Source organism: Pseudophryne corroboree, chromosome 1, assembly GCF_028390025.1.
Source record: "Pseudophryne corroboree isolate aPseCor3 chromosome 1, aPseCor3.hap2, whole genome shotgun sequence".
Taxonomy (NCBI): Eukaryota; Metazoa; Chordata; class Amphibia; order Anura; family Myobatrachidae; genus Pseudophryne; species Pseudophryne corroboree.
Window position 1 is genome coordinate 52,281,900 of NC_086444.1, and position 17,263 is coordinate 52,299,162.

Sequence of the window (17,263 nt, forward strand, 5' to 3'; positions counted from 1 at the left end):
CCACGGACATGTGGACAAGTGGAGCAGGGCAGGGTCAGGACTATATGACTGTGACAGCCCACTGGGTAGATGTATGGACTCCCGCCGCAAGAACAGCAGCGGCGGCACCAGTAGCAGCATCTCGCAAACGCCAACTCGTTCCTAGGCAGGCTACGCTTTGTATCACCGGTTTCCAGAATACGCACACAGCTGAAAACCTCTTACGGCAACTGAGGAAGATCATTGCGGAATGGCTTACCCCAATTGGACTCTCCTGTGGATTTGTGGCATCGGACAACGCCAGCAATATTGTGCGTGCATTACATCTGGGCAAATTCCAGCACGTCCCATGTTTTGCACATACCTTGAATTTGGTGGTGCAGAATTTTTTAAAAAACGACAGGGGCGTGCAAGAGATGCTGGCGGTGGCCAGAAAAATTGCGGGACACTTTCGGCGTACAGGCAGCACGTACAGAAGACTGGAGCACCACCAAAAACGCCTGAACCTGCCCTGCCATCATCTGAAGCAGGAGGTGGTAACGAGGTGGAATTCAACCCTCTATATGCTTCAGAGGTTGGAGGAGCAGCAAAAGGCCATTCAAGCCTATACAACTGACCACGATATAGGAGGTGGAATGCACCTGTCTCAAGCGCAGTGGAGAATGATTTCAACGTTGTGCAAGGTTCTGCAACCTTTTGAACTTGCCACACGTGAAGTCAGTTCAGACACTGCCAGCCTGAGTCAGGTCATTCCCCTCATCAGGCTTTTGCAGAAGAAGCTGGAGACATTGAAGGAGGAGCTAAGACAGAGCGATTCCGCTAGGCATGTGGGACTTGTGGATGGAGCCCTTAATTCGCTTAACAAGGATTCACGGGTGGTCAATCTGTTGAAATCAGAGCACTACATTTTGGCCACCGTGCTCGATCCTAGATTTAAAACCTACCTTGGATCTCTCTTTCCGGCGCACACAAGTCTGCTGGGTTTCAAAGACCTGCTGGTGAGAAAATTGTCAAGTCAAGCGGAACGCGACCTGTCAACATCTCCTCCTTCACATTCTCCCGCAACTGGGGGTGCGAGGAAAAGGCTCAGAATTCCGAGCCCACCCGCTGGCGGTGATGCAGGGCAGTCTGGAGCGACTGCTGATGCTGACATCTGGTCCGGACTGAAGGACCTGACAACCATTACGGACATGTCGTCTACTGTCACTGCATATGATTCTATCACCATTGATAGAATGGTGGAGGATTATATGAGTGACCGCATCCAAGTAGGCACGTCACACAGTCCGTACTTATACTGGCAGGAAAAAGAGGCAATTTGGAGGCCCTTGCACAAACTGGCTTTATTCTACCTAAGTTGCCCTCCCACAAGTGTGTACTCCGAAAGAGTGTTTAGTGCCGCCGCTCACCTTGTCAGCAATCGGCGTACGAGGTTACATCCAGAAAATGTGGAGAAGATGATGTTCAGACGGGGACACCGTCTGCCGTAATGTGTAAAAACGGGGACGCTGTCTGCTGTAATGTGTAAAAACGGGGACGCTGTCTGCTGTAATGTGTAAAAAGGGGAAGCTGTCTGCCGTAATGTGTAAAAACGGGGACGCTGTCTGCTGTAATGTGTAAAAAGGGGACGCTGTCTGCCGTAATGTTAAAAAAGGGGACGCTGTCTGCTGTAATGTGTAAAAAAGGGGACGCTGTCTGCCGTAATGTGTAAAAAGGGAACGCTGTCTGCCGTAATGTGTAAAAAGGGGGACTGTCTGCTGTAATGTGTAAAAAGGGGGACGCTGTCTGCTGTAATGTACAAAAGGGGCTCTACCTGGTGTAGTGGCGCTACTGTACAGCGTAATTTGAATAATGGAGACTACTGTGCACCGTAGTATGAATTGCTATTATTTTGTGGCCACGCCCCTTCCCCATGAAGCCACGCCCCTATATATTTTTCACGCACCTGCGGCGCGCACTGCCCCTATCTTACATGGGGGGGCGCCAATGTTGTTTCTTGCACACAGCGCTAAAATGCCTAGTTACGGCACTGATATATATATATATATATATATATATATATATATATATCTCGACATGATAGAAGGTTGACATGAGTTTTTCAAAAAAATTTCACTTTTGAATTTTTTCATACTTTATGATCCATGCGGACTATAATTGGGAACTGTAACCTGTGCCAAGCGCAGCGAGGCACCTTGCCCGAAGCATTCGCGAGCCATGCAAGGGTACATGGTGCACTAATTGGGGTTCCCGGTCACTGTACGGAGAAAACGACACAAAAAAATAAAAATCTCATGTCGACATTGATCACGTCGACCTAATGCTTGTGTCGACCTAGTTACTGTCGACAAATATGATCCACACCCTATATAATGTGTGCGTGTGTGTGTGTATACACACACACACACACACACACACACACACACAGTATATACAATATATATATGTGTCTATATAAATATATATATATATATATATATATATACGAAAGGGAGTCTGGCACTCCAAATGACAGAAATAACTGCGGCCGGTGCCCTCACATGTAGGATAAGACGTAGAGGAACGGCGTGCGGCACTCAGCCCAAAAGACCACAGCAAAGAGTCAAGTGTGCATAACAACGTTTCAATGCATCCGCATTGTCGTCAGGTTTATTAAAAATAACAGGACAAACATACCTTTTATCACTGTGCCACCCACGTGAAGAAGCAGCAGCGGCTTCCGGGAACGGGACCACGCACCCGACCGGCGGCCGTATCTGATGACATCATCAGAAACATTCAAAGTGCACACCCCCACCAGGTGATCAAGCTGCCATGGAAACGAAAAAACAAATGCTCAGTGTGCATAACGCAGAGCTACAGAAAGGCTGTTACAGCCGCATACATTTACATAATATCATGAAAGAAATGAATGCAGTTAATAAAATGTGAGCATATACAAGATGCAACCTGAAAGGAAACAGAATGATATTATAAAAAGCAAGCATAATTAATAGACTCGTTAAGACCTTTAGGAATAATGACATCTAAACGTATGATCCAGCGTGTCTCACATTGCAGTAGCTTGCGCCCCCGATCACCACCACGTTTGGAAGGTGGAATATGATCGATCATACGATATCTGAGACTATTTAAAGGATGTTTAAATTCAGAGAAGTGCCGTGCCACAGGCTGGTCACTTTTGCCAGTTTCAAGAGCATGACGTATGGCAGACCGATGCGCCGTCATGCGCTCTTTGAATTTACGCTCAGTTTTGCCCACATAGCTTAGACCACAGGGGCATAACAACTGGTAAACCACATAAGTGGAGTTACATGTAAGTAAGTGGTGTATTTTAATCTTGTTACCCGTGTGCGGATGACAGAATGAATTACCTGCAATCAAAAATTGGCAAGTTACACATGTACAACGAATGCAGCCAGTTTTTTTAGAAACAGAAATGGTTTTCATAAGTGGTGCCACATCTGTTTTAACCAGAAAATCGCGCAGATTGCGACCTCTTGAATAACAAGGCATGAGTCTATGTTGTTGTAACGGGAGTGATGAATCGGACTCAACAATTGGCCATAATTTTTTAGAGATGTGATTAATAGTGGGGGAAGCTGGATTAAATTTATTAACCCAAGGAATCCTGGGTCTATCAAGATCATTACGGGCACGATGTGAGTGCAAAAGTGTATTTCTATCAATCCTCAACACTCTCTCCTTGGTGGCTAATAATTCCTTACGGGAATAACCCCTACGTATGAATTTTTCTATCAACATATCAATCTGTGCCATAGAGGTCTCAATCTGGTTGTTGATACGATGTATGCGTATCATTTGTGAATAAGGGACACCTCTAATAAGACTTTTAGGGTGACAACTCTGGGCTTGCAAAAAAGTGTTACGATCAGTTGGTTTGGTGTAAACCATGGTATTAATCTGATTGTCTTTGAGGGAAATAAGGACATCAAGAAACGCAATCTGTTCCTGATTAAATGTGTACGTAAATTTAATAGGGCATGTACCACCATTATGTAACTCGATATGATTAATCAAGTTCATAACATCACCCCGCCAGATGATAAGCAGGTCATCAATATAGCGTGTATATAGAATAAGATTCTCCATAATAGCAGCATCACTGAAAAATAAATCATGTTCAATAGCGAACATCACGATGTTCGCATATACCGGGGCTGCGCAAGACCCCATCGCGCAGCCCATGACCTGTAGGAAAAATTGATCGTTATATAAAAAGAAATTTTTAGTGAGAATCAATTCAAATAATGTCAAAATCAGATCAATTAACTCTGGAGAAAAACAATTACATTTGATCAAAAATTTCCTTAATAATGCAAGACCAAAATCATGCGGGATGGAGGTGTACAAATTTACCACATCAATGGTGACAAGCCAACACCCCTCAGGTCCGCAAACATTAGCCAATTTTTGTAACAGGGTGGTGGTATCAAGCAGAAAAGTAGGTTCTGCTTGCACAAAAGGTTGCAATATGGCATCTAAATACGTGGCTACAGGTTGAAATAATGAACCAAAGGCGCCAATGATGGGGCGCCCTGGAGGTGGAAACAAATTTTTGTGGACCTTAGGTAAAGTATAAAACAAAGGTACACAAGGATGCAGCGGCAACAAAACATCAAATAGATCCTGTGAGATAATCTGACTATCAAGAGCATGCTGGAGAATATTTCTTAGTTCACATTTAAACTTGATTGAGGGGTCCTGATGTAATTTAATATAGACTGTGGAGTCCATAAGTTGACGTTCCACTTCTTGGTGGTAATCATTCAGGTCTTGAAGAACTATTGCTCCCCCCTTATCGGCGGGGCGAATAATCAAATTACGGTTCTCAGAAAGTGAGTGAAGGGCTTCCCGTTCACATTGAGACAAATTAGAGAAGGTGCGTCTAGGTGTTGTAAGAAGGTTAGTTACCTGTTCATCTAATAGACGCATGTAGGTCTTGATCGAGGAGTTGCTGGATAATGGATCAAAAGTAGAGGTAGGACGGAATTTAAGTAATTGTTTAGGAATATTAGCTGAACTAGTAGATGGAGTATCTTTAAAGAATTCTTTGAGCTTCAGTTTACGATGAAGAGAGAATTTCTCAATATTCCATTGTAAAACGTCCACAGGAACTGTTGGAACATATGACAGTCCTCTACTTAACAGCTTAACTTCACTCCTGCTCAGTTCGTAAGAAGATAAATTAAAGATTACTTCCTCCTGCGTAATGGCGGTCTTCCCCGTCCCCGTCCTCTTGTTTTGGCCACCCCGGCGTGTGAATCGTCTCCTTCTCGATGCTGAACGGTTCTGGTCGCAACGCCTAAAGGGCCCCCTCTTGCGGTTGAGATGTCATTCTCACTATTGGAGCTACCAGTATCTTTAGATGTGTCAGTATCGAAGCGTGAGAGCTGTCTGCGGTTTCTTCTAAAAAAAGGCCGTGAATCCTTGTCACCTGACAGCCATCTGTACACGGTGTGTCGCTCATAATCTAGTTCAACTTTAGAGAGTTTCTCCTTCTTGAATTTAATAAGATCACGTTTATATTGTGTGACTTGTGATTGTAATTTCTCCATCCAGTCATTGTCCTTATCTGCTTTAAGGACAGAGAGATGTTTAGTTTCAAAATCAGAGATTTTCAATTTAATTTTCTCAAGTTCCTTAGTGGATTGTTCGATTACTAATAATAAGAGGTCAAAACTACACTTATTAAGAATAGCAACCCAGCGTTTGCAAAAAGCTGGGTCGTAACGTCCAATGGTTGGACAATTTCTAACTCGGAAGCCCCGAGGAATTTTTTTAGACTTATAGTAATCGCTCAATGAGACTCCGTGTAAATAAAAATCCGTTTCTTTTTTCTTAAGTCGCAGTAGGTCACGGAAAATGCCATCCACAGAAATAGCTTCCGCTTCATCATCCATGCCAGTGGTATATAGCCGTGTCTCGGCTTCAGCCTCAGAAAAAGATAAGACATCTCCAATAGGATAGTTCAAATAAGAAGATTGCTCATAGGTTTCCTCAGTCATGATAAAATGCAGAAGCACAAACAAACTGTTGATAAAGGGTTAACTCAGCAAGAGTGCAACACCTTAGGCAAACAACAGCATTGAGTTCCAAAATCCACATGCAGCAGGAATAAAGTGCTAGTGCCAAAAAACAATATGAAATGAATGTCACAAACGGACATTACATAATAAAATCATGTAAAACCAGAACTTCACCAGGATAGACAGTCTCAGGATGAACAAGGTGCTGGGTGCCAAGGCAGGGAGACGCAAGGACCAATTGCGTTCACCCAAGGATATACGAAAGGGAGTCTGGCACTCCAAATGACAGAAATAACTGCGGCCGGTGCCCTCACATGTAGGATGAGACGTAGAGGAACGGCGTGCGGCACTCAGCCCAAAAGACCACAGCAAAGAGTCAAGTGTGCAAATACACCACTTACTTACATGTAACTCCACTTATGTGGTTTACCAGTTGTTATGCCCCTGTGGTCTAAGCTATGTGGGCAAAACTGAGCGTAAATTCAAAGAGCGCATGACGGCGCATCGGTCTGCCATACGTCATGCTCTTGAAACTGGCAAAAGTGACCAGCCTGTGGCACGGCACTTCTCTGAATTTAAACATCCTTTAAATAGTCTCAGATATCGTATGATCGATCATATTCCACCTTCCAAACGTGGTGGTGATCGGGGGCGCAAGCTACTGCAATGTGAGACACGCTGGATCATACGTTTAGATGTCATTATTCCTAAAGGTCTTAACGAGTCTATTAATTATGCTTGCTTTTTATAATATCATTCTGTTTCCTTTCAGGTTGCATCTTGTATATGCTCACATTTTATTAACTGCATTCATTTCTTTCATGATATTATGTAAATGTATGCGGCTGTAACAGCCTTTCTGTAGCTCTGCGTTATGCACACTGAGCATTTGTTTTTTCGTTTCCATGGCAGCTTGATCACCTGGTGGGGGTGTGCACTTTGAATGTTTCTGATGATGTCATCAGATACGGCCGCCGGTCGGGTGCGTGGTCCCGTTCCCGGAAGCCGCTGCTGCTTCTTCACGTGGGTGGCACAGTGATAAAAGGTATGTTTGTCCTGTTATTTTTAATAAACCTGACGACAATGCGGATGCATTGAAACGTTGTTATGCACACTTGACTCTTTGCTGTGGTCTTTTGGGCTGAGTGCCGCACGCCGTTCCTCTACGTCTTATCCTACATGTGAGGGCACCGGCCGCAGTTATTTCTGTCATTTGGAGTGCCAGACTCCCTTTCGTATATCCTTGGGTGAACGCAATTGGTCCTTGCGTCTCCCTGCCTTGGCACCCAGCACCTTGTTCATCCTGAGACTGTCTATCCTGGTGAAGTTCTGGTTTTACATGATTTTATTATGTAATGTCCGTTTGTGACATTCATTTCATATTGTTTTTTGGCACTAGCACTTTATTCCTGCTGCATGTGGATTTTGGAACTCAATGCTGTTGTTTGCCTAAGGTGTTGCACTCTTGCTGAGTTAACCCTTTATCAACAGTTTGTTTGTGCTTCTGCATTTTATCATGACTGAGGAAACCTATGAGCAATCTTCTTATTTGAACTATCCTATTGGAGATGTCTTATCTTTTTCTGAGGCTGAAGCCGAGACACGGCTATATACCACTGGCATGGATGATGAAGCGGAAGCTATTTCTGTGGATGGCATTTTCCGTGACCTACTGCGACTTAAGAAAAAAGAAACGGATTTTTATTTACACGGAGTCTCATTGAGCGATTACTATAAGTCTAAAAAAATTCCTCGGGGCTTCCGAGTTAGAAATTGTCCAACCATTGGACGTTACGACCCAGCTTTTTGCAAACGCTGGGTTGCTATTCTTAATAAGTGTAGTTTTGACCTCTTATTATTAGTAATCGAACAATCCACTAAGGAACTTGAGAAAATTAAATTGAAAATCTCTGATTTTGAAACTAAACATCTCTCTGTCCTTAAAGCAGATAAGGACAATGACTGGATGGAGAAATTACAATCACAAGTCACACAATATAAACGTGATCTTATTAAATTCAAGAAGGAGAAACTCTCTAAAGTTGAACTAGATTATGAGCGACACACCGTGTACAGATGGCTGTCAGGTGACAAGGATTCACGGCCTTTTTTTAGAAGAAACCGCAGACAGCTCTCACGCTTCGATACTGACACATCTAAAGATACTGGTAGCTCCAATAGTGAGAATGACATCTCAACCGCAAGAGGGGGCCCTTTAGGCGTTGCGACCAGAACCGTTCAGCATCGAGAAGGAGACGATTCACACGCCGGGGTGGCCAAAACAAGAGGACGGGGACGGGGAAGACCGCCATTACGCAGGAGGAAGTAATCTTTAATTTATCTTCTTACGAACTGAGCAGGAGTGAAGTTAAGCTGTTAAGTAGAGGACTGTCATATGTTCCAACAGTTCCTGTGGACGTTTTACAATGGAATATTGAGAAATTCTCTCTTCATCGTAAACTGAAGCTCAAAGAATTCTTTAAAGATACTCCATCTACTAGTTCAGCTAATATTCCTAAACAATTACTTAAATTCCGTCCTACCTCTACTTTTGATCCATTATCCAGCAACTCCTCGATCAAGACCTACATGCGTCTATTAGATGAACAGGTAACTAACCTTCTTACAACACCTAGACGCACCTTCTCTAATTTGTCTCAATGTGAACGGGAAGCCCTTCACTCACTTTCTGAGAACCGTAATTTGATTATTCGCCCCGCCGATAAGGGGGGAGCAATAGTTCTTCAAGACCTGAATGATTACCACCAAGAAGTGGAACGTCAACTTATGGACTCCACAGTCTATATTAAATTACATCAGGACCCCTCAATCAAGTTTAAATGTGAACTAAGAAATATTCTCCAGCATGCTCTTGATAGTCAGATTATCTCACAGGATCTATTTGATGTTTTGTTGCCGCTGCATCCTTGTGTACCTTTGTTTTATACTTTACCTAAGGTCCACAAAAATTTGTTTCCACCTCCAGGGCGCCCCATCATTGGCGCCTTTGGTTCATTATTTCAACCTGTAGCCACGTATTTAGATGCCATATTGCAACCTTTTGTGCAAGCAGAACCTACTTTTCTGCTTGATACCACCACCCTGTTACAAAAATTGGCTAATGTTTGCGTACCTGAGGGGTGTTGGCTTGTCACCATTGATGTGGTAAATTTGTACACCTCCATCCCGCATGATTTTGGTCTTGCATTATTAAGGAAATTTTTGATCAAATGTAATTGTTTTTCTCCAGAGTTAATTGATCTGATTTTGACATTATTTGAATTGATTCTCACTAAAAATTTCTTTTTATATAACGATCAATTTTTCCTACAGGTCATGGGCTGCGCGATGGGGTCTTGCGCAGCCCCGGTATATGCGAACATCGTGATGTTCGCTATTGAACATGATTTATTTTTCAGTGATGCTGCTATTATGGAGAATCTTATTCTATATACACGCTATATTGATGACCTGCTTATCATCTGGCGGGGTGATGTTATGAACTTGATTAATCATATCGAGTTACATAATGGTGGTACATGCCCTATTAAATTTACGTACACATTTAATCAGGAACAGATTGCGTTTCTTGATGTCCTTATTTCCCTCAAAGACAATCAGATTAATACCATGGTTTACACCAAACCAACTGATCGTAACACTTTTTTGCAAGCCCAGAGTTGTCACCCTAAAAGTCTTATTAGAGGTGTCCCTTATTCACAAATGATACGCATACATCGTATCAACAACCAGATTGAGACCTCTATGGCACAGATTGATATGTTGATAGAAAAATTCATACGTAGGGGTTATTCCCGTAAGGAATTATTAGCCACCAAGGAGAGAGTGTTGAGGATTGATAGAAATACACTTTTGCACTCACATCGTGCCCGTAATGATCTTGATAGACCCAGGATTCCTTGGGTTAATAAATTTAATCCAGCTTCCCCCACTATTAATCACATCTCTAAAAAATTATGGCCAATTGTTGAGTCCGATTCATCACTCCCGTTACAACAACATAGACTCATGCCTTGTTATTCAAGAGGTCGCAATCTGCGCGATTTTCTGGTTAAAACAGATGTGGCACCACTTATGAAAACCATTTCTGTTTCTAAAAAAACTGGCTGCATTCGTTGTACATGTGTAACTTGCCAATTTTTGATTGCAGGTAATTCATTCTGTCATCCGCACACGGGTAACAAGATTAAAATACACCACTTACTTACATGTAACTCCACTTATGTGGTTTACCAGTTGTTATGCCCCTGTGGTCTAAGCTATGTGGGCAAAACTGAGCGTAAATTCAAAGAGCGCATGACGGCGCATCGGTCTGCCATACGTCATGCTCTTGAAACTGGCAAAAGTGACCAGCCTGTGGCACGGCACTTCTCTGAATTTAAACATCCTTTAAATAGTCTCAGATATCGTATGATCGATCATATTCCACCTTCCAAACGTGGTGGTGATCGGGGGCGCAAGCTACTGCAATGTGAGACACGCTGGATCATACGTTTAGATGTCATTATTCCTAAAGGTCTTAACGAGTCTATTAATTATGCTTGCTTTTTATAATATCATTCTGTTTCCTTTCAGGTTGCATCTTGTATATGCTCACATTTTATTAACTGCATTCATTTCTTTCATGATATTATGTAAATGTATGCGGCTGTAACAGCCTTTCTGTAGCTCTGCGTTATGCACACTGAGCATTTGTTTTTTCGTTTCCATGGCAGCTTGATCACCTGGTGGGGGTGTGCACTTTGAATGTTTCTGATGATGTCATCAGATACGGCCGCCGGTCGGGTGCGTGGTCCCGTTCCCGGAAGCCGCTGCTGCTTCTTCACGTGGGTGGCACAGTGATAAAAGGTATGTTTGTCCTGTTATTTTTAATAAACCTGACGACAATGCGGATGCATTGAAACGTTGTTATGCACACTTGACTCTTTGCTGTGGTCTTTTGGGCTGAGTGCCGCACGCCGTTCCTCTATATATATATATATATATATATATATACATACATTATATTTACAGTATATATATATATATATATATATATAATTTTTTTATTAATAATTTTATTTTAATCCACTCTCTGCTATAAAAATGGGGGGGGGGGGGGGGGGGGGGGGGTTTGCGGGGCCCCAGTGATATCACTGTACCGGGCCCCACGATAGGGAGTATTTGCAATGCCAGCAGACAGATGCACACACGGACACTGCATCAAACGACTCAGAATCAGGGGCCTCCGTGTTACAGATTCACGCCAAGGAAACAATGTGAATACTGAATACTCTATGAAGATTGATTTCCTGCCAAGATCCCATGGGCTGTGTTATGTTTATGTACAAGAGCTGAGAGAGTGATAACTAATGATAAATGCCGGGACAGAATTGGATCGTCCTATCACATAATCTGGGAATGCCCTCAAGTAAAGCTTCACTGTGAGGATATACTACACTTTATTCTCTCCCGATAATGGTTCCCATGAAACAGTTCCCCTCGCTGAGGTCACAAAAAAGCTCATTCCAAATATTACGCCATCGCGTCACAGGCAAGTTGCACAGTCACAGCTCCCGGCATTGTTACCTGTCTTTCCTACATGTCCGTGTCACAGTGCGAGTCATACACACATGCAGGTGACAGGAACCTCCTGAATATACGGGGAACTTGGCACCCCATACAGACAGCCTCTCCAGGGTGATGTCTTTTCCTACTATGGGCCCGATTCAGCTTGGATCGCCGAAGAGCGGAAATCGCTAAACGCCAATTTCCGCACCTCTGCGCATGTGGACACACCGCTGTGCGCATGTGTGAGGACTTAGATTGCAATCACAGTCTAAGTGCCGGCGGGGGGTGGCAATGCTGCTTTTTTGGGCGTCAACGCGGCATTGGGAAGGGGGGGGGGCGTGTTCCGGACAATGGAGGCATGTCCGGATAGTTTGCAGGGCTGTGTGGGCCACGTAGGCTGTGTGATGTTACCCGCAGTCGCTGCAACCCAAAACGTGCCGGCTCGGCGACTGCTTTTGCAGTTAAGCTGCAAAGCCAGGGGCTACCCTAAAGATGCAAGCACTTCGCTGTTTAGTGAAGCTCTCCCATTTTAGCGGGAAAAAAGGACCCGGCATACGGGGGTCTTGGACTCAAGGTCGACACCTATGAGGTCAACATCACTTAGGGCGACACACCTTAGGTCGACACCTGAGTTAGGCCGACACCTGATTTAGGTCGACATGGACAAAAGGTCGACATGAGTTTTTTTATTTTTGGGGTGTAGCTTTCTCCGTAATGTGACCGGGATCCCCAATTAGTGCACCGTGTCCCCTCGCAAAAATGCAGCACTGCACTCGGCACAGGTTACCGTTCCGAATTGTAGTCCACATGGATCATAAAGTATGAAAAGGTTGAAATTTTTTTGGAAAACTCATGTCGACCATTTCCCATATCGACCTATTTCAGATGTGTCGACATAAGGTGTGTCGACCTAGAGTCCGGATACCACATGCGGGGTGGCTTTGCCCTGTGCTGGACGGCCCCCCGCATAACAGTGGAAGGAATTGTAGTTTTGCGAACTTTCCCTAAACTACAAGTCATGATGAATTAGGCCCTATGGGGGTCATTCCTAGTTGATTGTAGCTGTGCTAAATTTAGCACAGCTCCGATCATTCACTCAGACATGCGGGGGTACGCCCAGCACAGGGCTAGTCTGCCCCGAATGTCAGTGCCGCCCCCCCCCCCCCCAGCAGAAGTGCAAAGGCATCGCACAGCGGCGATGCCTTTGCACTTCAAGAGTAGCTCCCGACCAGCGCAGCTTTAGCGTGCTGGCTGGGAGCTACTCGTCGCTTCCCGGCCCGCATCGGCTGCATGTGACGTCATGCAGCCGCTGCTGGCCACTCCCCGCACGGTCCGGCCACGCCTGCGTTGGCCGGAACGCGTCCACGAAATGGCGGCCAAACGCCGCCATTTTGCCCCCTCCCGCCCATTGACCGCCTCTGCCTGTCAATCAGGCAGAGGCAATCGTAGCGCAGCAACGGGCGGCCAAGCGCCGGCGCACTGCGGCGCCGGTGCATGCGCAGTTCTGACCCGATCGCTACGCTGCGAAAAACTGCAGCGTGCGATCGGGTCAGAATGACCCCAATAGCTTGTGCCGGGACTGTTGGTTGTAGTAGAAGATGTGGTTCCAACTAGATCACAACTATGATTGACAAAACTTCTGAAGCTCTATACTCGGGAGGTCATTTGCCTGAAATGGAGACACACATTAATCCATATCTGGATTTCTAAAAATGAAAATACATATCCAGACCTAGGGAGTTATTCAGGTGTGTTAGCAAACCAAAAACAGCATAATGGGCAAAACCATGCGGCACTGCAGGTGGGGCAGATGTCACGTGCAGAGAGAGAGAGAGTTAGATTTGGGTGGGTTAATTGTTTCTGTGCAGGGTAAATACTGGCTGTATCATTTTTACACTGCAATTTAGTTTTCAGTTTAAACGCACCCCACCCAAATCTAAATTTTGGTTTGCTAACAAACCTGAACAATGCCCTATGAGGGATATATTTACTAAATGTGTTTTTTAGCCCTGGAAGCCCAACATCAATTAAGATAATTTTAAATCGCTCTGAAATCAGTTAATATCAACCTTTACTAAATATACCCCTAAGCAGGGCCATCTTTACAGCCGTGTAGGCCCCTGGGCAAAGCAATGAGCAGGGGCCCCTATCGATGGCGGATGTGATGTCCGACGTTGGCGGGTTTCGTAGCCGGACCTTGCAACCTTGGGTCCTTGAGCAACTGCCCATTAAGCCCAAAGGAAAAGACGGCTCTGCTCCTAAGAGTACATTAGTAGGATCCAGAGAGGTGAGTATTGCTTTTTATGGGTGTCCTACATCTTGCGTGTTGATCTTTCTGCTATAACTGTACAAATAGAGGCTTTCAAAAAAGAGCAGAGCAAACTGACTAACCCAAAAGAGGAGCAAGGTCCAGTGTCATAAATAAAGGTGCTGCAGACATACTGTAGGTAGATTTGCCCAAAATTTCAATAGAAAATTTTGAGTGGGCACCAACTGTCCCAGCTCCAACCACCGCAATACGTAACATCTCAGTTTGTCACGTGCTCCAAAATGTTTCAAGTCAGGATCCCGACATTCGGAATTCCGGCAGTTGGAAGGGAGGGTTAGGTATAGGCTGCGGGGAGGGGAGGTTACAGTTAGGCATCACCCAGGAGGGTAAGGGTTAGGCTGCAGGGGTTAGGGTAAGGCTGCGGGAAAGGTTGGGGGGGTTAGGGAGATTAGGGGTAGCATACTTACTTACCAGGTGTCGGTATCCTGCTGTCGGTATTCTGACTGCCGGAATCCCGATACCATCCCCACCAAAATGTATATGTGTTTCTGGTAGGAGATGTATCAAACCTTCTATAGAGAGGAGACGTTGCCCGTAACAGTATTCAGCTTCTAGTTATCATTTCTCAAGTACTTTCTATAAAATGATAGGTAGAAGCTGTATGTTGCTATAGGCAACCTCCACTTGGCCCCTTATCCAATCTTCAGAAGGTTTGATAAATTGTCCACTTCCTGTGAAAGTCTCCCTGGGTTTTCAGTTTGCACGCCCCAATTCATTGTTTTCCTGTTGGTCCGCAGTTTATTTTACCCATCTCATATAAACTAAAGTACCGGCAGCAATCCAACAATAAACCACCTGCCTCCGTCCCATCAGCCTTTCGGACTCCTGATGATATCAACGTTTTTTATTTACTGCCAAAATTACTGGTCCTGTAAGAGGCCATTTCCCGGAGGACAAACATGTTAATGTCTAACCCAGCTATGTGATTGAGTGATTTGCCCTGAATTGAAGACATTGCTGCAACCAGAACTGAAGTGTTTTCAGAGACCAGGTTCATGAGGACTGCACTGGCACTAAGAGAAATACATCTCACCTGGGAATTAATACACAGGTGACTGATCAGCATACGTTAACCTAATATGAATTACATTTATTCTATTAGCAACAGATGTATATTTTGTAACACTGACCCTGCAATATTAACACCTTCAGCACACATATATACTGTATATGTTCCCTTCACTTGAAAAATACAGAATTAGTAACTAAGAAACAGTCACAAGTAAACAAATAAAATATATTTATTCAATATACTCGTATGTGTGTGCGAGTATGTGATACCGCAGGTGTTGGTGTGGGCACAGATAAGTTAGGTTTATAGGGGGTAATTCTGAGTTGATCGCAGCAGCAAGTTTGTAAGCAATTGGGCAAAACCATGTGCACTGCAGGGAGCGGGGGGGGGGGGGGGACAGATATAACATTTGCAGAGAGAGTCAGATTTGGGTGGGTTATTATTTCTATGCAGGGTAAATACTGGCTGCTTTATTTTAACACTGCAATTTAGATTTCAGTTTGAAAATACCCCACCCAAATCTAACTCTCTCTGCACATGTTACATCTGCCCCCCTGCAGTGCACATGGTTTTGCCCATTTATGTTTTATTTTACAGTCGGTACACCGTTCATGTCCATGCATGACAAGGGGGCATAGTTATGCCAGGGTGTAGTATTGTATGCCAGCGGTCGGGCTCCCGACGACCAGCATACCGGCACCGGAATCCCGACCACCGGCATACCGACAGTGTGGCGAGCGCAAATGAGCCCCTTGCGGGCTCGCTGCGTGCACCGCGCTATTTATTCTCCTTCCAGGGGGGTCGTGGACCCCCAAGAGGGAGATAAAGTGTCAGTATGCCGAGTGTCGGGTTATTATTTCTATGCAGGGTAAATACTGGCTGCTCTATTTTTACACTGCAATTTAGATTTCAGTTTGAATACACCCCACCAAAATCTAACTCTCTCTGCAAATGTTATATCTGCCCCCCCCCCCCTCCTGCAGTGCACATGGTTTTGCCCAACTGCTAAAAAAATTTCCTGTTGCGATCAACTTGGAATTACCCCCATGGTACCTTACTGCTGAGACGTCAGGTCCAGTGGATCTTCCTTCTTCTCTGGGAATGTTTCCACAAGTTTTATCGCATGGCATGGTAACTAGACAGGCTGTTTCATGTTCCAGGAGACTAGATGTATGTGGACATATCTGTATGACAGGCAGTTCAACACAAATGGAATATGGAACATGTAAAACAGTAGTTTGCAGGGGTTGGGTTTGTGTGACCGGCTGACGGGAACCTGGCCAGCAGGGGGGCTCGCCACAGGTTCTATTCCCACTCTATGGGGGACATTTACTTAGCAGTGATAAGAGCGGAGAAGTGAGCCAGTGGAGAAGTTTCCCATGGCAACCAATCAGCACTGGGATGTAGTTATGTTACTGGCGGTCGGGAGACTACCGGTCACTATACCAAAGCTGGGATCTCGACTAATTAACAGTCCGACAGTTGGCATGCCGACTGACAGGGACTATTCCCACTCGTGGGTGTCCACGACACCCATAGAGTGGAAATAAAACCTGTGGCGAGCGCAGTGAGCCAACGAGCCCGCTGTGTGATGAACGCAGTGAGCACGCAAGGGGCTTCATTGCGCTCCCCCCCTCCGTTGCCGGCAATCTAAAGCCTGGCGTCGGTATGGTGAATGGCGGGATCCCAAACACCGGTCACCCATACCCAACTCAATAACCTTCCCACTATAAACACACGCATAATGAAATAGCAATACCTTATCTGAGGAAGCCGCCGTTCGTGTTTAGGCGGGGAAGCGCATTACTAACTGCCCCTGGACAGCTGCACTAATTTGGACTGTTCTGACCTGAGGTCCTGGGTGACCTAAATTGCTGCTTTTATTAGAAAACAGCCATAACAGCCGGAGAGTGTGAATCTTTACTTCCCTGTGAGGACACGGGGCACCCAATTCTGAAGTGCAGGAGGAATCCCTGACAGCAGAAAGGTGGGAGTGCCATCTCCATAGTAGAAAGGATCCACCTCAAGCACTACGACTGGGCTGACCTAATAAGGTATTTACCGAGGAGTAAACTTATGACGTTTAATGTTTGCGGATTTAGGGCCTAATTCAGATCTGATCGCAGCAGCAAATTTGTTCTCTAATGGGCAAAACCATGTGCCTAATTAAGATCTGTTCACTCGCTAGCGTTTTTTGCTGCACAGCGATCAGATAACTACTGCGCATGCGTATGCACCGCAATGCGCAGGCGCGTCGCACGGGCACAAAGTGGATCGTTGCTGTGCACTGGTTCTAGCGAAGAATCTGTTCGCACAGCCGAT